This window comes from Lissotriton vulgaris, chromosome 5 (assembly GCF_964263255.1).
Source record: "Lissotriton vulgaris chromosome 5, aLisVul1.2, whole genome shotgun sequence".
Classification (NCBI taxonomy): domain Eukaryota; kingdom Metazoa; phylum Chordata; class Amphibia; order Caudata; family Salamandridae; genus Lissotriton; species Lissotriton vulgaris.
In genome coordinates, this window is record NC_141693.1 from 441,621,312 (window position 1) to 441,645,128 (window position 23,817).

Genomic DNA, 23,817 nt, shown 5'->3' on the forward strand with positions numbered 1-23,817 from the left:
CTCATCGCCCCCTCCCCGGCCCCGCTGTTCCAGGGTTTCCACCAGTGTGGCCGCCTCAGCGAGTGTCTCCCGGCGTCGTTGACGGGCCGCCGCACACCACACGATGTCCACACCCCGTATAGTGGGTTTCATCGCCTCCCAAGCTACGACTGCGTCTGTCGTCCACTAGGTTTTCCTGCCAGTAATGGGCAATCGCCTCCCACAGATGTTGGATATAGCCGGGCTGCCGAAGGTGCCACGAGGACATCCTCCACCGGAACAGTTGTCGTTTCCTAAGCAGCTCGACCCTGACCACTACCGGGGAGTGGTCAACCAGCCCTCTCGGTAAGATCCCGGCCTCCCACACTCTGTTCAGGCAGACACTGGGCACAAACACATAATCCAGTCTCGAGAAAGAGCCATGCACCGCAGAAACATATGTGTACTCGTGCGCCTTAAGGTGCATATGTCGCCACACATCCACCCAGCCCATCCCTTCCACCATATCATTTAACCGGGTAGGGGGGGCAGCCGTTAGTATCCCCTGCAGTCTCTGACGGTCCATACATACATCCATCACCTGATTCCAATCACCCCCCACTACAGACAAGGACTCTGGGATATCCTCCCATACTGTAAACAGCTTCTCAGACAAGGCCCACTGCAGAGGAGGAGGGGCGTAAGGCCCACTGCAGAGGAGGAGGGGCGTAGACACTTCCAAAACCCACTGGTTCAGTACCTACCATCCCTTTGACAAAAATGTAGCGACCCTGTTGGTCTGCCCACTGCTTCTCGTGGACGTAGGCCAACCTGCGATGTACCAAGATAGCAACACCTCTGGACCCCCTAGAGAACCCGGCATGAAAGACTTGTTGGTAGCCAAACCTCTGTAGACTAAGCACCTTCGATCCCATCATGTGCGTTTCCTGTAGCAAGAGCACATCTGCAGCCTCCCTCTTCCCCATCGCAAAATCGCCCCGTTTAATCTTGTCAAGCATCCCCCTGACATTCCAGGTTACCACACGTATGGACTCACTGGGGAGCCCTTGAGGTACATCAGCCAAAGTCAAGTGGGACTAACCAAGTAGGCCCTCTGCGCCACACCCACACACTCAGCACCATCATTAGTAAATCAGAGAAAGTCACGTGCAGTCCCCCCCCACCTACCCCAAGTCCCCCCCACAACAACACCAACCCCCCCACCTACCTTAACCCAATCCATCCCCAACTCTTCCCCTCTCTCCCCCCCTTCACCCCACGCCCCCCACCCCTATACCTCATAAAACTCCGAAGTACCTGTCGCGGCATGGGCAACCTCGGGCCCAAAACAGAGGACCCAAGGCCAACCATACCAATGGATCCCAACACCCAACAGTAAAATCACCCCCCCCAGTCAACTTCCACTCTGGTACGAGGTTGGTGGCCCCTATTGAGTAACCTCCCGAACCCCAAACCGCAACACCACACATGTACAAGGCACCATTTAGAATTGGCAACATAGGCAGTGTTAATGCATCCAGACAATGGGTTCTGACCATGCGACCCCCGTCAGCTGGAGTCCATAGCATCCACAGACAAGTGCAGTTCTCCCCAGGCCCTCAATGGTTTTTCCCAGAGTGCTCAGAGTCCATAGTTACACTATCTTGTGTCTCACTGGCGGAATCGGATCTCTTCCGCGATCTGGACCTCCGGTTCCGTCCGCCCCGGGCAGGCTGGCCCCTCCGGTCCTGCGACGATCCCCTCGAACAACCCGGGTCCTGGCACGGCTGGGCATGTGGCCTAATCCTCACCGTTTCGTCAGTCCATTTAAAGACGTCCTCAGGGGTATCAAAGAAGTGTGTCCGTGACTGGTAACCACCCGCAGGCGGGCCGGATACAGCAGGGAGTACTGAATTTTCAAGCCCCGCAATTTGGCCTTGGCAGCTATGAACGAGTGACGCTGCTGCTGCTGCTGCACAAGCCTGGGGTAGTCGGGAAAGATCATGATCTTCTGATTCTCGAATGAAATGGAGTCCCTGGTTCTTGCTTGCCGCAAGATAGCGTCTCTATCATGATAATTCAAAAGTCTAGCGATCACTGGTCTGGGCCGCTCGCCCTCCGGTGGCCTCTGTGTCAAAGCCCGATGCGCACGCTCAATTACAAAGCAAGTGGAGAGAACTCCCGAGGGCATCCAGCCCTCCAACCACTGGGATAGAAACTGTTCCATATTTCCTTTCTCACACCTCTCCGGAAAACCAACGAAGCGAAGGTTGTTTCTGCGTGCGCGCCCTTCGGCATCTTCCACCCGGAGCGCGAGGCTCTTCTGAATGTGTTCCATCGCCGCCATTTTCTTTTTCAGGGTCCCGACGTCGTCTTCAACCACCGAAATCCTGGATTCCGTCTCCGTAATCCGTGCCACCGCATTCCGTAGGTCTTGACGCAATAGGGTCACATCCGCACCTACTGCCCCAATCTTGGCGTCCAGCATGTCCCTGGACTGGGTGATCGCTGCCATGAGCGCCGCATTGTCCGGCCCCGCGCCATGGCCTTCTCCGGATGCTCCGGGCCCCCCACTGGGCCCCGTGAATTTATCGATGGGTCCTTGTTTGGAGGGACCGCCGCCACCCCTGGTCATGACTGCGGTCAACCCTGGGGCTGCTATGTTATGAGTGTTCGCACTAGTGCAGGCTCCACACACCTCCAAGAATGTCCACTGTAGGCCAGCCCAGTGTTTCTTCTGTTCCTGGGTGTAAACGTCTTTGATACTACTACCACTGGTACTGGGTTGGTTCCCCGGTCGAAACCAGGGCAGGTGTCGCAAACCAGTATCAGACTGGCCCTCGGTCTGCACCCACCGCGCCGGCCGCCTCGTGGTTCTGCAGTTCCGGGGCCCACCTGCTCCTGATCGCTCTGCATAGTTCGCCGGGTGCTGCGAGCCCACGCACTCTAGTGGCCGCCCTCCCAAGCCCAGCAGCCGACAGCACCAACACCAGGGCCTCAGGGGAGTCACTTACTGTTCGTATGCCGCCTCAGGGCTGCGCCAGGCACGGGCACGATCTTCGCCAGTCCGTTCGGCTGCCCACCAGTCCGCCTCCAGAGGAAGCTCAGTATCGTTGTGTTCAACCCTCTGGATAAGGCCATATACCAGGGTCTCAGCCTACCAGGCCCCGCCGCCGGTCCGTTGCAGCCAGAGTCAGATGCCAGCTCCAGGATCACCAAACTCGAGGCCCCGGCTGCCTGGAAGCGATGTAGGCCGCCGCTCCCCCGGGGGTCCTCCGTGCGCCAATCACTTCCCCTGTAGCCGGCGAGACAGCTTGGGGCTCATCCGGCGCTCCGCCGACCCCAGGAGGCTCCGAGCCCCGGTAATTTTGCAGTGCGGCCGGCCCGCACACAAGCCCTCCTGCCCGGCGGCACCAAAATCGAGGCCCCGGCCTCGCCGTTCAGGACTAGGCCGCAGGACGCCGCCGGCGACTCAGCCGCACCGGACAGTCCAGGAGCGCCGCTTTTTACACCGGAGGACTCTCTGCACCGTCTGCCACACTTGCCCCACAGTTGGTCTGCGGTGTGGGCCCGGGGGCCAGGATAACTGGTCGGATATGGATCGGGTCGGCGGGAGCTCTAGGAAGCTGCAACCGCCATCGTCGCCCGCTAAGCCACGCCGCCAAATTAGTTTTTCACTGTTGCAAGGCCATCTTGCCCATAGGACAGAATTGGGGATGCTGTGTCGCATGTTTCCGATTTATGAAAAAACCGAGCACTATCCTTGTACTCTTATCCTAGCGCACTGCACCAAGTGGGAACAACTCCCTCCAATAAATCCTGTTCCTCCAAGTAATCCACAGTAATCTGTTAATCAGTTCGATTTTCATTCTCCTTATTGCTTTTTAATTCTTGATTTTCTTCACCACAACGGAGACAGTGAGATGCAATCTGTAGTCTTTATTAGACATTTTCAAATACATACTGTATGCCATTCCAAGCTTCGTACAGTAGTACGCACAAACTGATCTCTGTGTAAAATTGAGCATGATGTAAATTATCCCAATGCATTTCAAGCCTATTAGGCTCTTCGTCAGGGGAATCTAAAACGTAAAATAGAACAGTGTCACTTGATTATGCCATTCTAATCCATGTGTGCTCACTCTCTTATTTCAAATCATAATAAAAATACAAATACAAACCACTTTATGAATCATGCCCCCTGCTTTCATAAATCAAGCCCCCTTCCGTCATTAACCCTTATGAAAGGAACTGTGGTAATAATTACATAGAACTACAATGAACTCTCTGGTGTCCTCCCACCTTGTCCTTATATGCTAACCCAGCTGTTCCAGAGCATCATGGAAATACTCATACAAACCACTTTGTTAATCCTGCCCTCGCCCTTCGTCAAGTCATTTTTAGAAAAGGAACCGTGATATCAACTACAGCTCTCTGATGTCCTCCCACCTTAACCAAACGTTCAATTGCTTCCTGAAAAGGCTCAATTTCCATTCGATATTTACCCGTTTTCACTGGTAACTAACTCTTACTCTCAGCCATTCATTACAATACTGCTTTCTATCCGGTCATACTAACTTACTAGTTAATCCTCACTCAGAACTTCAAAATGCTGCCTTCCTTCCTTATTATCCCTCGCTGTAGCATTTGTGTGCCCTCATTCCATATCTCACCCTTTTCTTTCCTATTCACAATCTGCATACAGTCACTCCAAACAGCCTCACCCGCTTTCTCTCCTTTCCGTGAAAGTCACATCCTCGTACTTGCTTTTAGTATAGTCAATTCATGCACACTCGCGTCCTCTTTAATTGCCGTAAAACATGCTCCTAATTTCCTGCACATGACTCCCGCCCAAGCCCTTCACTCGTTATCAGAATCTACACCTCTAATCTCCACCTCAACAACTACAACTCCCACAAAGCTCTCTTCATCCCTCAAAAAGGACATCACACGCTGCCCGTCATTAAATTACTAACTCCCAAGTGTCATACTTATAATATGAAATTAAATTATCCCTCAAAATAAATGGTGCACTGCGAATTAATATCAGTGACGCACTATACTTTCTTGCATAGCCTCACATGTTTCCAGCATATCTTCCCAAAGGCATATGATGGAGAGATGAAGTTTAGTGTGCCTGAACTCAGAATTTAATAATACATCTTTTTGTGAATAAGGTTTTTAAAATGTGTGTTTAGAAACCACTCTTTTAGAAGTGGCTGGTTTCTTGTCGTAAACCATCCTGCGTGCCTCTGCCTGGTTGTGTATTGACTGTCTGGGTTTGGATGTGACTGGGTCTGGGGAGTGTCCTGCCAGTAAGGAGTAGGTGAGACAGCAACAGGCTGGCCTGCATTTGATGTGGGGGGAGGAGTAGCCCCCTGGATGGGAAGAGGGCTGTGTTGCTGCCACCAAAGGATGGCTCCATATCCCGCGGAGCGCCTGGGGCCCAGACCCTCACTATCAAAGGAAGAGGGTTTGCACTGTTAGGAAGATACCTACCTCTGGTTTGGACCGGGCTCAGAGCCCCCTGAACACCAAGACTTCAAAGGCATTTAGGGGTATAATTGTGAGAGCTGAAACCCCCGAACTCAAGACTGAACTCAAGCCTAGGATTCAGACTACTTCGTGAAGAGGAACCTCTGTCAAAGAAGAACAGCTGAAGAGACTGAAGAGAAGGACTACCCTTGCTGTGTGTTCTAGGGTTGGCCTGCAGTTTGGTGATTTGACTAAGGAGAGGACAAGGGACGTTGCTGTGTCCCCCTGCTTGAAAGGACTTTGCTGAGTCCTGAAGTAATTTGTTTCCAAGGGCCCGAGAGAAGCTAGCTCCCTGTTGTGGAAACTCGGGAACATAAAAGTTTGCAAGTGTGTCTCAGCGACGCTGTGTGCGTGTGCTTTTTGCAGCCTGAGACAGTTGTGAGAATTGCCCCATGACCGTGTGCTCCGGAGCAGTCTTGCACTCTGCTTCGATCGACAGTGTGACCAGAAGTGTTGTGATAGTTATCCCCATCGGCCTGGACCATCGTCCCAAGGGGGAGCCTTGAGAAATCACTGCCGCCGGGCCGAGCCTGCCGTTGCCAAGGGGAGACCTGTGAACCTTCCTCATTGTGGGTCCGAGGTCCTTTGCCCAAGATCAACGGAGTCGCGCCGGAAGCCGATCAGCTACGAGGCCGTCGCCTGGTAGCCCGACTCTCACTGCGAGGAGCAGCTGCCGCCAACCCGAAGCCGCACAGTGACGCCCAACCCGCGAGGAGCGGAGAGAGATTTCACACCCCTCCAGGTAACGTTGAGCGAGCGTGTGTCGCCGCTTGGGGCGGAGTGTGTGCTACAATAGACCCCTCTCGGCCCTTCCCATCTCTGCAGCGCAAGGCTCCGCTCAAGTCAGTATCGCGGCCCGTACTCGCCGAGGAGTGGCAGTACCGAGGTCGGATTGGTGAGCTGCACTTTGTTTCCTTCTCAACAGGATTGGGGGCATATTTTGGCAATCTGTGACCGCGAGTCAGCCAGGAGTGGCATAGAGACCTTCACGAGCACCGCGATCGGTGCCAAATTGTTTTTACGATCCGCATTAGTACTTGCACTAAGAACTGCATTATCTGCTTCTACGATCCGCATTAGTACTTGCATTACGGACTGCATTATGTTATGTTATGTTATGTTATGTTATGTTATGTTAGCTACATTTATTTTGCGCACAGCTGCTCCAGCGAAGGAGCGTCCTGGCGCATGGAAAAGGTGAACATAACACAACGCGAGGAAAAAAGTGAGAGTCAACATAAAAAGTTTAAAACAGGTAGGTTTTCACGGCCCTGCGAAATGCTAGTAGATCCTCTAAAAGGCGGATTTCCAAAGGAAGAGAATTCCGGAGAGCCGCAGCTCTCACACGGAAGGAGCGCCCGCCCATCCGGCTAAGCCTGAAACGCGGGGTAACCGCAAGGGATTGCCCAAGAGATCTGAGGGAGCGAGTCGGGACATAAGGGGATAGGAGGTTATTGAGGATCTCAGGTGCCGATCCTTTTAAAATTTTAAAAGCGAGGCTGAGTACCTTAAAATGGATTCGGCTTTTCACTGGTAACCAGTGTAGAGACCGCAGAGTATTGGACGTGGGACAGGACCTCGGCAGGCCCACCACTGCTCTCGCAGCCGCGTTCTGGACGCGCTGCAGGCAGACGATCTCAGCTTGGTTAGCTCCCAGCAGGAGCGAACTGGCGTAGTCCAGCCGGGAGATGATCGTCGCTTGGATGACCAACTGTCTCGTCGGGGCATCGAAAAATTTAAGCACCGGCCTCAGTCCGCGCAGAACACCAAAGCAGCATGCTGCCACTCTCTTAGTGTGGGTGGTAAAACATAAGGTGTGGTCGAGCCATACTCCCAGGTTTCTGAGCTCCATCACCGGTATGGGGGCAGGCCCGAGCTCCTGTGGCCACCAATTGTCCCCCCAGCAGTCCGTTCCTCTTCCCACGATCATCACCTCCGTTTTTTTCGCGTTCAGCTGGAGACAGTTATTATTCATCCAGCTGGCCACCTCTCTCAGCCCGTCTCGGAACCTGGGGGCATCCAGTTCGGCATCCCCGCTGATCGTGACCGCTAGCTGTGTGTCGTCGGCATATGAGACCATAATAAGGCCCCACTGCCTGGCGACATCAGCCAGCGGCCGCACGTAAAGATTGAAAAGCGTGGGACTCAGCGAGGAGCCCTGGGGAACCCCCAGGTCCAACTGATGGAATTTGGACTGAAAAGGAGGGTGTAGGAGGATGCGATGGGACACTGTGTCAAAGGCAGCGCTAAGATCTAATAAAATAAGCGCTGCCGTTTGACCTGCATCCAACACACTCCGCAGATGTTCCACCATTGCCAGAAGGGCGGTTTCCGTGCTGTGCCCAGCACGTAACCCATTCTGTGTAGGATCGAGGACATTGGCCAGGGCCAGATGCTCAGATAAGGCTAGGTTAACATGGGCCTCCATGACTTTGGCCGGCCAGGGAAGCAATGAGATCGGGCGATAGTTTTCCGGTTTTAGAGGATCCAATGATGGTTTTTTCAGGATCGGGGAAACCACCGCCTGCTTCCACTTGGCAGGAACAGTGCCTGAAGTCATGGAAAGATTGATTAATGAACACACTACCGTGCGCCCCTGAAAAGACGGATCTCTGAAGAGAGCAGGTCTGAGTGGGTCCGCCGGAGAGCCGGACTTGACACGTTGTGCCAGCTTGACAAACCCATCCCAAGAGAGAGTAGGGAGAGAATGTAATACCGGGCGGCTGCAGAGGTCGTTCCGAGGAGAAAGTGGTAATGTCGTGCTGGGAAATGACAGATAGATGTTCTTAACTTTCTCCAAAAAGAAAGCGGCCAAAATCTCACACTGTGAGGTGGAGCCATCCACAGGCGGAGCCGCTCTCTTAGCCATCAAATCTTTTAAAGCTTTAAAGATGGTCTTCGAGGGGTTATGGCTATTACGGAATTCCATTGCGTAGAACGCCGCGCGGGCTCTACAAATAGCTCGATGGTAGAGCTTAACAGCGGCCAAGTACGCGGTTTTTTTAACGGCATCGTACGCCTTCCGCCGCTCCCTTTCTGCCCGCCTACACGAGCCCTTCAGAGCGCGGAGAGCACTGTCGTACCAAGGGCTCGACTGCCTGGAGCTGATATACGATCTACGATCCACATTAGTACTTGCATTAAGGACTGTCTTATTTCTACATTACGAACTGCATAGCATTGCATTAGGACTGCATTAAATCATCATGAACTGCTCATTAATACCGCAAGAACTTACAAGTGATTGTTGGCCTAATAACCGGCCCAGTGAAATATTACGAATACGCATATCTGGATATTTTTATTGTTTGGTCTCTTCGTATTTCTTCTTGATAAAGATGCCACTATTTTCCTAAATCAGTGTGATGTCCATTTGTGGTGTTATCACAGTATTACTGGGAGTGTGGTTTCAAATACTTTACACATTGCCATGAAGAAACGCCTGGCTGCCCGTGCCAAGCTACTGGTGGTGCAAACAAAACAGGTGATGGACCGAATGTGGATCAATGTCCCACATTCACCCCAGTCCAAAGATCTGGGCCCAAATCCATCGTTTTTTTGCACTCCACACCACCCTGGGTTAGACAATGGCGATATGCAAATCAGCTCTGACCCTGTGCCCCATGGGAACAGTCCAGTCCGAACTACAAAAGCCATGTCCTTCCCAGAACGGAATCAAGCATCCGAGGACCGGACCGGTTTCGAGGTAACACCTCTCATCAGCCCGGCTAGCTTGACTCCAGTGGTGTGGAGTGCCTGGGACCCACGTCTGAGCATCCCCAGCGCACCTATGGCGGTATTGCAAGCAAAACAGGTGATGGACCGAATGTGGATCAATGTCACACATTCACCCCAGCCCAAAGATCTGGGCCCAAATCCATCGTTTTTTTGCACTACACAGCACCCTTGGTTAGACAATGGCGATATGCAAATCAGCTCTGACCCTGTGCCCCATGGGAACAGTCCAGTCCGAACTACAAAAGCCATGTCCTTCCCAGAACGGAATTAAGCATCCGAGGACCGGACCGGTTTCGAGGTAACACCTCTCATCAGCCCGGCTAGCTTGACTCCAGTGGTGTGGAGTGCCTGGGACCCACGTCTGAGCATCCCCAGCGCACGTATGGCGGTATTGCAAACAAAACAGGTGATGGACCGAATGTGGATCAATGTCACACATTAACCCCAGTCCAAAGATCTGGGCCCAAATCCATCGTTTTTTTGCACTCCACACCACCCTGGGTTAGACAATGGCGGTATGCAACTCAGCTCTGACCCTGTGCCCCATGGGAACAGTCCAGTCCGAACTACAAAAGCCATGTCCTTCCCAGAACGGAATCAAGCATCCGAGGACCGGACCGGTTTCGAGGTAACACCTCTCATCAGCCCGGCTATCTTGACTCCAGTTCGGACTGGACTGTTCCCATGGGGCACAGGGTCAGAGCTGATTTGCATAAAGCCATTATCTGACCCAGGTTGGTGTGGAGTGCAAAAAACGATGGATTTAGGCCCAGATCCTTGTACTGGGGTGAATGTAAGACATTGATCTACATTCTGTCCATCAAATTGTTTTTTGTAATTTTCTCCCTGAGTGTACTGGGGTAGCTCAGACGTGGGTCCCAGAGCCTCCACACCACTGGAGTCAAGCTAGCCGGGCTGATGAGAGGTGTTACCTCGAAACCGGTCCGGTCCTCGGATGCTTGATTCCGGTCTGGGAAAGATATGGCTGTTGTAGTTCGGACTGGACTGTTCCCATGGGGCACAGGGTCAGAGCTGATTTGCATAAAGCCATTATCTGACCCAGGGTGGTGTGGAGTGCAAAAAACGATGGATTTAGGCCCAGATCCTTGTACTGGGATGAATGTAAGACATTGATCTACATTCTGTCCATCAAATTGTTTTTTGTAATTTTCTCCCTGAGTGTACTGGGGTAGCTCAGACGTGGGTCCCAGAGCCTCCACACCACTGGAGTCAAGCTAGCCGGGCTGATGAGAGGTGTTACCTCAAAACCGGTCCGGTCCTCGGATGCTTGATTCCGGTCTGGGAAAGATATGGCTGTTGTAGTTCGGACTGGACTGTTCCCATGGGGCACAGGGTCAGAGCTGATTTGCATAAAGCCATTATCTGACCCAGGGTGGTGTGGAGTGCAAAAAACGATGGATTTAGGCCCAGATCCTTGTACTGGGGTGAATGTAAGACATTGATTTACATTCTGTCCATCAAATTGTTTTTTGTAATAAGCTACTGGTGGTGGGCAGGGGTTATCAAGATTGTGTCCCTCCTTTCCCTGACTAGAAGCATGGGTCCCTATTTAAACTAAGATACCTACCTTAGCCAACTAGAGACCTCCCATTTCTAACCAATATTATTTATTGTATTTATCTCTGCCCTTTGACCTGACTCCAGGCCTTTTCTTGTTTTTATAGTTGTGATTGGTAACTTCTCATGCCAACAGGGTGTCATACCTTTCATTACATAGGGACTTGAAGAGTGAGATGGTGGTTGAAGAAAGACTCAGAGTGAAGCTAAATAGCAAAATCGCAAGTCCCTCCTTCCCCAGAGACCCACTACGGTACCTGACCGGTTAATGCCTGGATCTTCACCGCATTCCACTGGACAAACTGGTTGGGATTGTACATGGTGTTCATCAGCACCTTCGCACCCACCTGTGGGATGTGGCCTTTCACAACACTAAGCTAAAAGGCACATAAACTGATTGTCTGTAATGAATTTTCTGGAGTTTTTTAATACCTTTATCCAGTCACGTCAAACCCATAAATTTGTTGGTCATTTAAACATTGGAATTACACTGAATGGTGGAAAAATATTAGCTGTGATTCAGAGTAGTTATGTAAGAGAAATGATCCAACTCCATACATGGAATGATTAAATAAAGGTGAGAAAAACCGCTTTTGTGTTGTATATGATTTCTCGAAAGGAAAAAGGATAAAGTTAGAGAGAGCGCTGTATAATGCCATATATTGTTATGTGGAGGAGTGCCTATAGAAAGAGAGACCCATTTTTAATTTTATGTTTCATATTTTTTCATATTTTTGAATTTATTTTTAAGCTTAGAAGGAGAAATATGAGCACCTTTTTATTCCTCAAAGTTTGACAAAAGATTAACAACTGAATTAAAAAACTATAACGGGTGTTTGACTGGAATTATCGAATAGAACAATAAAAATTGATAGTGGTACCATTGTTTTAATAGTGCCTAGTGTTTCCCACCTGGATAAAAAGAGGTACCTGCATGTCACTAGGTCGCTCTTGCATCAGATCTTGGGGGGCTCTCTCGTACCATACCCCCATCTCGCTCAAAGTCTTCCGGCAAGTCAAACTGTGTAAGGTACATCATTCTGGACTTGTCCCTCTTCCGAAACTCCAATTCATGTGACAAGCAACACAGTCTTCACTCTAAGGACCCTTCTTTTCTATCATCCACAGAGTCTGAGGCCATTCCAAGACTTGTTCCAATGTGCCTGAACGGCCTAGCCTTTGTCAACCCCTTGCCAGATAAAGGCCTTCAAGGAGTCCATGCTGGACATTTTCAAGATGCCACTGGCTCCCTCTGGAAAGCCTTTGGGGCCTCCCATCTTCTCAAAGCTGCAGGGAACACCTAGTGCACTTCTTCTGGGCAGTCCGTCTCTGACAGGCCCTATGTCATACCGGTTTGCTTTCCCCGCTGATGCCCGTCCAGACTTGTTCCCTGGCACTGAGGTCCACACCAGCCCCTTCTGTGATGTACTACTGACAACTCCACCGACCCCTGTGCCAGATCGAATCCTGACCCCAGTCTCCAACCTGGAGCCACCGGTGGCCCACATCAGGCTGATCATGTCCTTTAGAATGACCAGTGTGCAACAATCAATTGCAAAAACCAACTCCCAGTTGCTTCTATGGTACTACATGAGGCTGGAGGCCCTGTTCGTTTCTTTCTAAGATGAAATCCAAGAGCTGCATAATGCCATCCATGAGGAGGAGGGCGTGCAGGCAACTAACCACTGCCTCATAATACAGATGCAGCACACCTGTTTTAGGACCTAGAAAATGCCAGTGTGGTGAAACCGAATTGGAATTGCCACCTGGTCCACCAAGTGAAGAAATTGCAATTTTCTTTAGCTAACAGTGATTTCCATAGCAGAAACTAGTGCTTGCTTACCGGTTGACCTTTTGTATTAAACTGAAGGTCATCAATCTATTGTGTCTGATGTACGTTGGTACTTAACACCTTGGCTGCTAGGGATATTTTTCTCCTGTGCTGACCTTTGATGTTTACCCATTGTTCATGACAAGCTCAGCTCGTCATCAGCACAGCTCCACTGTGCCTCATGACGAGCTGAGCTCGTCATAAGCATCGAAGGGGTTTATTGTGACAGAGTTGTAGAGAGTTTATTCATTGCTTAGTTCATAAGGGGTTTGTCTAGGTAAATTTTGTTAATCTTGGGAGATCTTTGTAGAGTTTTTTGTGTGTGGTGGGCGTCCCAAAGGACTCCTGTTTATGTTTTTCAGGTCAGGCCTGAGCAGCGCAAGCTCTGCTCTGCGAGCCATGCTGTATTGGAGTATGGGATAGAAGCCATGCCCACTCTCCTCCCATATTTGTCATTGGCTTGTCATTGTCCTTCGTAAATTCTGGCTTCTAATTTGTTAATAGGCTTGTTAGTACCGCAGCATGAAGGATGGGACCCCCTCAAGAGATAAATTATGATCAAGGAACAGAGGGGAAAGAAAGAGTTCATTCTAGAGGTTTGTTCCTTCACTGGTCATGGATTTCACTTGACAATATACTCAGAATTATTTAACTAAGGTGACAGAATAATATGACAATATTTACTTTATCATAATGTTTATTTTCATTTAGTGTAATTTCTCATTTTACTTTTTTATAAAAAGGAGACAGTTAATTATAAATACATTTTTAAAGTGAATATTTTGCTTTTAAGCACGAGTACAATTATAAACACATCAATGATTGAAAAAATATACACAATTATAATATACAATTAATTTTAAGAAAACCACCTGATATCGAGCAACCAATTCAAATCACTCCCATACACACATACATACTACAATCAACCCACACTAACAAAAAGGAAAAAAGGGGGGAAAAACTGAGTGTTAGTTGACAAGATAGAAAATGCCAATACTAGGGTCTCAGAAGGTAATTCGAGACCCCTGCACTAGGTCGGTCGACGCGCGTTTCGGTGGGTAACCACCTTCCTCAGGACCTTTTTTTCTTTTTGGACTCAAAGATATCAGGGGAGCTATAAAATTGTTTACATGAGAAAAAAAGAGAAAAGAGAATATATCTGTCACCAACTCTATCATAACAAAATAAAGACAAAATGCGACAAAAAAACCTTGTCTAGATTTTACACAGCAGCTTTGCACATGACCAGCAATTGCAAAAGAAAAAAAACTAAGCAGAAACATTACTCTCTGCATATCATAGAGTCATAATATAAATTGAGACCAAAGTTACATAAGGACAAAGAGGGATAAATTTGACTCATATTATTTACAAGATTCCTTTCATATTGAATTGAAGATACAAAAGGCATTTTCATATTGACCAAAAACATCACTATACTTACAGAGAAAAACTAGAAGGTTCCTATTCCTTTGGAAATCTTTTCCTACCAGTTGAACAATTTTAAGACAGGATATATATTAAGGGGCACCTGCATGGAAAATACAAGGACCCTTACTCTACATTCTACAGATAAGTTGGTACAACATACATTTCTCTGTAAATGGTTAAGCTTACCAAATCATGGTAAAAGGCAGAGAACGATGGTAGCGATTGTAGCGATTATTCCAGTCTGCTTGAGCAATAGAAGTCTATTCTCCCGTAAGTAAGATTGGCTAAAATATAAACATGCCAATATTATAATTTGTGCATTGATGTTCTTTTTTCTACAAGCACAATACTGTGATCGAGGACTTAAGGCGCACGAGAAACAAGAAAAACGCACCTCCTCAATAATTTATAGTGCCCTTAGCGATGCGTCCCAGGTAAATTTGAAACTGGTTCCTAATATGGCGTGACTTAGTCTTGACAAATGTGATCTGAAAGATGGAAAAAAGAGGGATGCAAGTGCACAAACGTGAGATATCTCAACTAAAGATGAAAGGAGTGGCAAAACAAGTTACTTAGGTTTGTGCGTACGGAGAAAATCTTACGTTTATTATTTCTGTGATTTTCGTAGAGAGTATATGTTGATAGGGGCTTGTAACGCAGCTCACTATACTGCGTGCATCTGAAATATAAACGGACACATAGATGCAGGGTGGAAAAGAAACTCTAGTTTCACGGAGTAACAGCAGAGTAAATACGGCATAGAAAATTAAGCCCGTGCCATAAAAAAGAGTTTACCTCCGTGGCTATCAGGCAAACGGCTCTAATCAGTATAGTTATATTAATGCATGATCCTAGTTCATTACATACCTGAACGTTATGTCACACGGCGTCTACTCTCATCTTCCTGTAGAATCGGCGGTAGGTAACGTACTGCGTTCAGCGCCCGGTTTATGATCCCTCCTTTGAGATGTGGAATCCCGCGATGTTTGTTTTGTTATCACGAGAGTACGGGCGTTAATTTAGAGTTAGCATAGAAAAAGGACTGTTTCGCTAGCCCATTGCTCGACGGGTCCTCCGTAGTATCAACACAAAAGGTGGACTACAGAATACTGGCTAGTCACTAGTCACTCGAAACATATGTACAACACACAGTGCAGTTGGAAGGGGTGCAACTGGAAGGAGAATCAAGCTGTAAAGCACAATAAGTACTTCATGAGATGTAGACCACCGATGTAAGAAGTAGATGTGGTCCCTTAAATAGAAAATATCCATAATCAAGCGATCACATATTCAACTCCAGCCAATTAAAATAAAACTGGGGGCCATATTTGAGTGCTAATAATAATAATGAACGGTTGGATGCATGTTTGTATCATAGTATTTCATAACTTCCTAATATCGGACAGCCTTGATGCAGTCTTAGTACAGAGAAATAAAGAGAAAAAAACCGTAAAATTACAATGCACAATCGTAGGATGGTAGCTCAGAAATAAAGATACAGATTCTGAAATGGAAATAATACCTATGTTTCTATTTTGTAACATACCAGCAAATTTCCTCGTTCAGTCCTCGTTTGACACTATCAAAATGATATATCCAAAAAGTTTCGCGTTTCTTGCGGGTAATTTCGTTAGGTTGGCCTATTTTCGGTATTACCTTTTCTAGTATCGACCATTTAATGTCTCGCTCAGTGTGGTTGTTGTCCAAACAATGTTGGACTAAGGGAGCGAACAGTTTTTTAGTCCTGATGGCAGACTTGTGTTCACTGTAACGGACGCGAAATTCGCGACCTGTTTCTCCCACATAGGCCAAACCACAACTACAGAATAGGATATAGACAATGTTATTGCTGCGACAGTTGGTCAAATGTCGCAGTTTGATTTCTCTGTCATTGTATCTGATAGTCTCAGATGTGATTGCTGAATCACATGCGTGGCATGAACAACATCTGTGGTTGCCCAGAACGGCTGGTAAGCCTGAGATAGAGCGCAGATTTTCTGAAGGGAAGCTTTTAGTTTGTCTAGTGTGTACTAGAATGTCCCTAAGGTTTCTGTTCCTTCTATATTTATTTATTTATTTATTTATATGCTTATTTCGCGCCTGAATCAGCCCCGAAGGGTTATCTCCGCGCGTAGCTTCTGAGCAGGTATCATGGAACTACCAAGGACATAAGACTGCTGCGAATGCGGGGGAAAACATTAGTCTTGGGGAAAAAGATATGTTTTTAACTTCCTTCTAAAGGACAGATGGTTGGAGGTATGTCTCAGCAACGGGGGCAGAGAATTCCAAAGCATCGGGCCTTTAAGTGAGATGGCCCGTCCTCCCTGTCTTGCTCTCGTCACCCTAGGGACCTGAAGCAGCATAGTGCTGCTGGAGCGTAGAGCACGTCTAGGTAGGTACGGGACAAATATGTCTCTTAGATATTGAGGGCCAGATCCGTAGATACATTTGTGCATTATACAACATACTTTGAAGTCAATGCGCTGTTTCACCGGAAGCCAGTGAAGTGAAGAGAGGAGAGGGCGTGAGGGAGTACGGGGCAAAGCATTCAAAATGAGTCTTGCCGCGGTGTTCTGCACCACCTGCAGCCGACCCAACTGTTCTTGGTTGGCAGAAATAAGCAGTCCATTGCAATAATCCATCCGACCGATGACCAATGTTTGTACCAGCGTCTTCCTATGGATGTCAGGTAGGAAGGGGAATATGCGTCGAAGTAACCCTATCACTCGGAAACAAGTTCCCGTGACTTGATTAACGTGGTCTTTTAGGATCAGTGCTTGATCTAGACGCACACCCAGATTTTTTACTGTCTGCTTTGGTACCGGAACAGGTCCTAGCTCAGTTGGCCACCAGTCGGGAGACCATAGCAGAGTGGCCCCTCCAAACAACATGACTTCAGTCTTGGTCACGTTGCATTGGAGGAAGTTGTGGGCCATCCAATCTGCCACGGCTCGCATACCATTTTGGAAAGATTCTATAACCGTTGGTGTAAGAGTAAGGCTACCAAAGGTAGTGGCAGAGGGTGAGCATTGTCATCAGAGTTTAAAATTCTCCAATTTTTATTGATGATGTTCCTGATTTTAAAATTCAAAGTGGAGTGGTTGATGACACAGGTTATCCGATTTTGTTTCTCACGTTTGGTACCTTGGAGTAATGCAGTCCTGTCATAATATTTGGCTCTTTTGTACGCATGCCGCACGAGGCGATGGGGATATCCTCTTTTGAGCAACCTTTCTTGGAGAGCATCTCCATGCTTGTGGAAAGAATTCATGTCCGTACAGTTGCGACGGATACGCACAAATTCCCCAAAAGGGATGGATTCTCTTTGACAATTTGGGTGATAACTGTCGAACTTAAGGATAGTGTTCTTGGCTGTGTTTTTTCTGAAAAGACTTACTGATAGATGACCATTAGTATCTTCAATACTAATGTCTAAGAAGTCCACTTTACGATTGTTAAAGTTTACTGTGAACTTCAGATTAGTATCACTGGCATTCAACCAAAGGATAAATGCTTGTAAAAGGTCTTCTGGGCCTTTCCAAATAAAAAAAATGTCATCTATAAAACGTTTCCAAACTGAAACATTTTCAAAAAATGGAGCCAGTTCGTTATAGATGTTCTTGAGCTCCCACTCTCCCATGAAGGTATTAGCTACACTGGGGGCACAAGAAGCCCCCATTGAAGTCCCTTTAATTTGTTTATAGAGACGACCATTGCACTCAAAAAAATTATTCAAGAGGACGACCTCCAAACATTGTAGAATAAAGATGTCAGGGCGGTCCGACGGGTATCTCTGTAGTAGATCTGAGACCGCCTGTAACGCTCGACATTGAGGAATATTGGTGTATAATGCCTCAATGTCGAGCGTCACCAGGATGTCTGTGTCAGAATTAAATGGTAGGCCCTCTATCTTGTTGATTATGTCCCCGGTATCTCGGATGTAAGAAGTATACTTCTGAGTCAGGGGGCACAGAAATCTATCCACATATTTTGATAATGGTTCCGTACATGATCCAATGGTCGCTATTATGGGCCGCATGGGTGGATTAGTTTCTGACTTATGGGTTTTGGGTAGCCCATAAAGAGCAGAGGTGATAGGGGAGGATTTATTCAAAAAGGCATATTCATCATCACAGATGAAACCATCTGTGAATGCTTCTCGGGTTATTTCTTGAATATGTCTGTTTAGCCTCTCCAATTCCTTCCGTTGGGCTGGTCTATAATGGTCTGTTACTGATAACATCTCAGACATTTTTTCATCATAAGTAGCTCTGTCAAATACGGTGATACCCCCACCTTTGTCACAAGGTTTAATGATAACCGAGGGATTTATTTTTAATTCATTAAGAGATGCAATTTCTGAGTTGGATAGATTAGATTGGGGTTTGTAGGGATTTTTTACAACTCTTGCAATGTCTCGAAGAACATTCTGTTCAAATATGCGTACATCTTTACTTACCATGTCCAATGTCGGGGTGAAGGTTGATGGCGGTTTACACTTTGACAAGTTATTATCTTCCTCATTTTGTGGGCGATCAGAGAAAAATTTATTTAATCTAACCTTTCGGAAGAAGGCAAACAAATCCTCATGCAACTTGAATTTGTTGAAGTGTGTACTCGGGACAAAAGATAACCCCTTACTAAGTATTTGTATGTCCTCTGGTTTAAGTAGCAAGGAGGAAAGATTGTAGATAGGTAGGTTTTCTGCAGTGTTAGGAGTGGAGTCCTTGGTACCTCCTACCACCAGTACTGCTGATTGCGTGTCCTCACGTACTGTTGTGGAGGTTGAGGGCTCATTGGGGCTTGAGCTCCTTGGTCCTGCCATCGTACATTCCTCCCTCTGTACTGGCCCCGGGGTAAAAAACCCCTTCCATTAAATGGACGTTGAGTAGGTCTACCTCTAAATGGCCTAGAGTTGTATTGACCATTATTCATCTCTTGGTAATTGTCCCCATCTGATCCAGAGGAACCAGAGTCTGAGAAGTTCGTAAACCTCCTCCTAGGGTAGCTATTGAAGTTAGGGTTGTAGTTGCCTTGTGTCCCTTCCTGATAGTAGTTAGGGGTAAGGTAAGGGTAGATCTTTTCCTTAGTAAACCACCTAACATCTTTTCTTAGCTTCTCTGTCTTTTTATTAGTGAGGTAGGTGTCAAAGTCTTTCATTTCAGTTTGTATTTTTTCTAGACTATTTTTAGCTTCATCTACTGCCGTTGATGCATTGAGTTTGGCCTTCCACAGAAATCTATCCACATATTTTGATAATGGTTCCGTACATGATCCGCGCCAGGATACTCCCCAGTAGCAGAGCGCGCTATAAAATGGTTTATAATAATAATACATGATCCAATGGTCGATATTATGGGCCGCATGGGTGGATTAGTTTCTGACTTATGGGTTTTGGGTAGCCCATAAAGAGCAGAGGTGATAGGGGAGGATTTATTCAAAAAGGCATATTCATCATCACAGATGAAACCATCTGTGAATGCTTCTCGGGTTATTTCTTGAATATGTCTGTTTAGCCTCTCCAATTCCTTCCGTTGGGCTGGTCTATAATGGTCTGTTACTGATAACATCTCAGACATTTTTTCATCATAAGTAGCTCTGTCAAATACGGTGATACCCCCACCTTTGTCACAAGGTTTAATGATAACCGAGGGATTTATTTTTAATTCATTAAGAGATGCAATTTCTGAGTTGCTGGTATGTTACAAAATAGAAACATAGGTATTATTTCCATTTCAGAATCTGTATCTTTATTTCTGAGCTACCATCCTACGATTGTGCATTGTAATTTTACGTTTTTTTTCTCTTTATTTCTCTGTACTAAGACTGCATCAAGGCTGTCCGATATTAGGAAGTTATGAAATACTATGATACAAACATGCATCCAACCGTTCATTATTATTATTAGCACTCAAATATGGCCCCCAGTTTTATTTTAATTGGCTGGAGTTGAATATGTGATCGCTTGATTATGGATATTTTCTATTTAAGGGACCACATCTACTTCTTACATCGGTGGTCTACATCTCATGAAGTACTTATTGTGCTTTACAGCTTGATTCTCCTTCCAGTTGCACCCCTTCCAACTGCACTGTGTGTTGTACATATGTTTCGAGTGACTAGTGACTAGCCAGTATTCTGTAGTCCACCTTTTGTGTTGATACTACGGAGGACCCGTCGAGCAATGGGCTAGCGAAACATAGTCCTTTTTCTATGCTAACTCTAAATTAACGCCCGTACTCTCGTGATAACAAAACAAACATCGCGGGATTCCACGTCTCAAAGGAGGGATCATAAACCGGGCGCTGAACGCAGTACGTTACCTACCGCCGATTCTACAGGAAGATGAGAGTAGACGCCGCGTGACATAGCGTTCAGGTATGTAGTGAACTAGGATCATGCATTAATATAACTATACTGATTAGAGCCGTTTGCCTGATAGCCACGGAGGTAAACTCTTGTTTATGGCACGGGCTTAATTTTCTATGCCGTATTTACTCTGCTGTTACTCCGTGAAACTAGAGTTTCTTTTCCACCCTGCATCTATGTGTCCGTTTATATTTCAGATGCACGCAGTATAGTGAGCGGCGTTACAAGCCCCTATCAACATATACTCTCTACGAAAATCACAGAAATAATAAACGTAAGATTTTCTCCGTACGCACAAACCTAAGTAACTTGTTTTGCCACTCCTTTCATCTTTAGTTGAGATATCTCACGTTTGTGCACTTGCATCCCTCTTTTTTCCATCTTTCAGATCACATTTGTCAAGACTAAGTCACGCCATATTAGGAACCAGTTTCAAATTTACCTGGGACGCATCGCTAAGGGCACTATAAATTATTGAGGTGCGTTTTTCTTGTTTCTCGTGCGCCTTAAGTCATCGATCACAGTATTGTGCTTGTAGAAAAAAAAACATCAATGCACAAATTATAATATTGGCATGTTTATATTTTAGCCAATCTTACTTACGGGAGAATAGACTTCTATTGCTCAAGCAGACTGGAATAATCGCTACAATCGCTACCATCGTTCTCTGCCTTTTACCATGATTTGGTAAGCTTAACCATTTACAGAGAAATGTATGTTGTACCAACTTATCTGTAGAATGTAGAGTAAGGGTCCTTTAATATATATCCTGTCTTAAAATCGTTCAACTGGTAGGAAAAGATTACCAAAGGAATAGGAACCTTCTAGTTTTTCTCTGTAAGTATAGTGATGTTTTTGGTCAATATGAAAATGCCTTTTGTATCTTCAATTTAATATGAAAGGAATCTTGTAAATAATATGAGTCTAATTTATCCCTCTTTGTCCTTATGTAACTTTGGTCTCAATTTATATTATGACTCTATGATATGCAGAGAGTAATGTTTCTGCTTAGTTTTTTTTCTTTTGCAATTGCTGGTCATGTGCAAAGCTGCTGTGTAAAATCTAGACAAGGTTTTTTTGTCGCATTTTGTCTTTATTTTGTTATGATAGAGTTGGTGACAGATATATTCTCTTTTCTCTTGTTTTTTCTCTTGTAAACAATTTTATAGGTCCCCTGATATCTTTGAGTCCAAAAAGAAAAAAAGGTCCTGAGGAAGGTGGTTACCCACCGAAACGCGCGTCGACCGACCTAGTGCAGGGGTCTCGAATTACCTTCTGAGACCCTAGTATTGGCATTTTCTATCTTGTCAACTAACACTCAGTTTTTCCCTCCTTTTTTCCTTTTTGTTAGTGTGGGTTGATTGTAGTATGTATGTGTGTATGGGAGTGATTTGAATTGGTTGCTCGATATCAGGTGGTTTTCTTAAAATTAATTGTATATTATAATTGTGTATATTTTTTCAATCATTGATGTGTTTATAATTGTACTCGTGCTTAAAAGCAAAAATATTCACTTTAAAAATGTATTTATAATTAACTGTCTCCTTTTTATAAAAAAGTAAAATGAGAAATTACACTAAATGAAAATAAACATTATGATAAAGTAAATATTGTCATATTATTCTGTCACCTTAGTTAAATAATTCTGAGTATATTGTCAAGTGAAATCCATGACCAGTGAAGGAACAAACCTCTAGAATAGGCTTGTTAGTACCACCATGTCGTCATTCGTAACCTCTCATAAGGACTGCTCCTTTTATTTGGGTTGTTACACAGCGAGTCTTTTTTAGTCTGCAAGCACTATTTTCTTTAAATAGTTTCTCCTACTGCAGGCACGACATGCTTTCCTGCAACATTCAGCGCACCATGCATGCTTTCACTTTCTAACCAGCCTGGGACAATGGCAGCTGCTTTTTAGGTTTCGCCTGGCGTCCGCTGCGCAGCAGCGTTCGCGCAGGCAAAATCTTTTGTCAAGAGTATGGTGCTTTGTCACGCCTCTCACTTCCATTGGCTACCTCCATAAATGGAGGCTAGCCATTGGAAGTGAGATCTGCCTGTCATTGTTCGAGGCGATTCGTGGGCGTTTCGGCAATGTTTTTCTCATCCTGCCTCTTTTCTGACGTCATGTGGCGGTGGGCGTGTACTTTTTTTTTTTTTTTTGGTCCTGTGATGTTTTCGGCATTTTGGAAAAGCCTTTGGCCGAAGTGGTTGTCTCATGTTGTCTTTGGTTTTACGTTTTTGTTTGTTTTTTGCTATTGTCTGTACATGCCCGTGTTGTTAATGTTTCTGTTTGCACAGTATGGTCCTAACACGTTTTTTTTTTTTCAGAGTATGCGCTCATGTTTGGCTCGTGGCTTCAGTCGTCTCTTGTGGCCGCCTGTTCATGCCCGTGTCCACTGGGCTACTCACACTGTTTTGTTGTGTCGCGTAGCTCTGCGTGTAGGCATCGACTCATGATCGAGGTCGTGTTTTCAAGCCCCACCTTCTGCGGTGGGGATTTGGTGCACATGGTGTGGCCGAGGAAGGGAACTGGTGTCCCATGTGGGGGCCGTGCAGCGAGGAGCACAGGGATGGTGTGTCGCTTCCCTAACAGGCGTCACATCACTGATGGTTGCCGCTTTAGGTCGTTTTCTCCGAGGTTATGGGGAGGCTTGCCCGGGCGTAGATGGCACGAGGTAGTGCTCCGCCGTCTTCATAGGGGACGACGCGCGTGGTCGGTGGGGCGTTCCACCCCCTCATCAAAGCGACCCCCACCCTAAGATGCAGCGATGGCGCAACGTTGTACTGGAAGTAGGGAAGCGTGTGGCCTGAAGGGCAAGTCGTGCAATGGATGGGGTCTGGTGTAGGCAGACCCTTTGGACAGCCAATGTAGAACGGCGACTTCGCAGATTGCATTGATAAAAGACCAGCCTGACATGTGTGCAATAACGTGAATAGTGCAACGTGGGGGTTGTAGTGCAAGTACTGCAACATGTGGGCTGAGTAAGTAGTGCAACAATCCGGCTGCAGCTTTAGGTAAGAGGCCGGTGAGCTGCAGTGTAAACAGAGGCGCGTGGATAGAGCTGCAGTAGCACATCTGCGAGCTATAATGCAAATGAGAACACACAGCACGTGTTTTGTGGCATCAAAACAACTTCCTTTAGGCAAGTAGAATGTCTGTGGGCTGCAGTGCGAGCAGCGTAGCCTGTGGTTGTAGTGTAAGTAGTGTAAAGATGCAATGAGCGGCAGGAGCCCAGCAGATGGCAGACACAGCTCTCTCTGACTGTATTTCTGAGAGCTGTTAATCCGATTGCCAAGGCGCCGCCAGTCGCGTGGAGGTGTGCTCCCTGGCACGCAGCGATCAGTACGGCCACTGACCGGATATGGACCGCGCC

At 46.7% G+C, this 23,817-nt stretch overlaps 1 protein-coding gene across 3 annotated transcripts in view; it reads left to right on the top strand.

Annotated features, from left to right (window-relative positions):
* Window positions 1–23,817, top strand: part of PRDM2 (PR/SET domain 2) — a 434,311-nt gene that overhangs the window by 278,047 nt on the left and 132,447 nt on the right. The gene's annotated exons all lie outside the window — the stretch shown is intronic.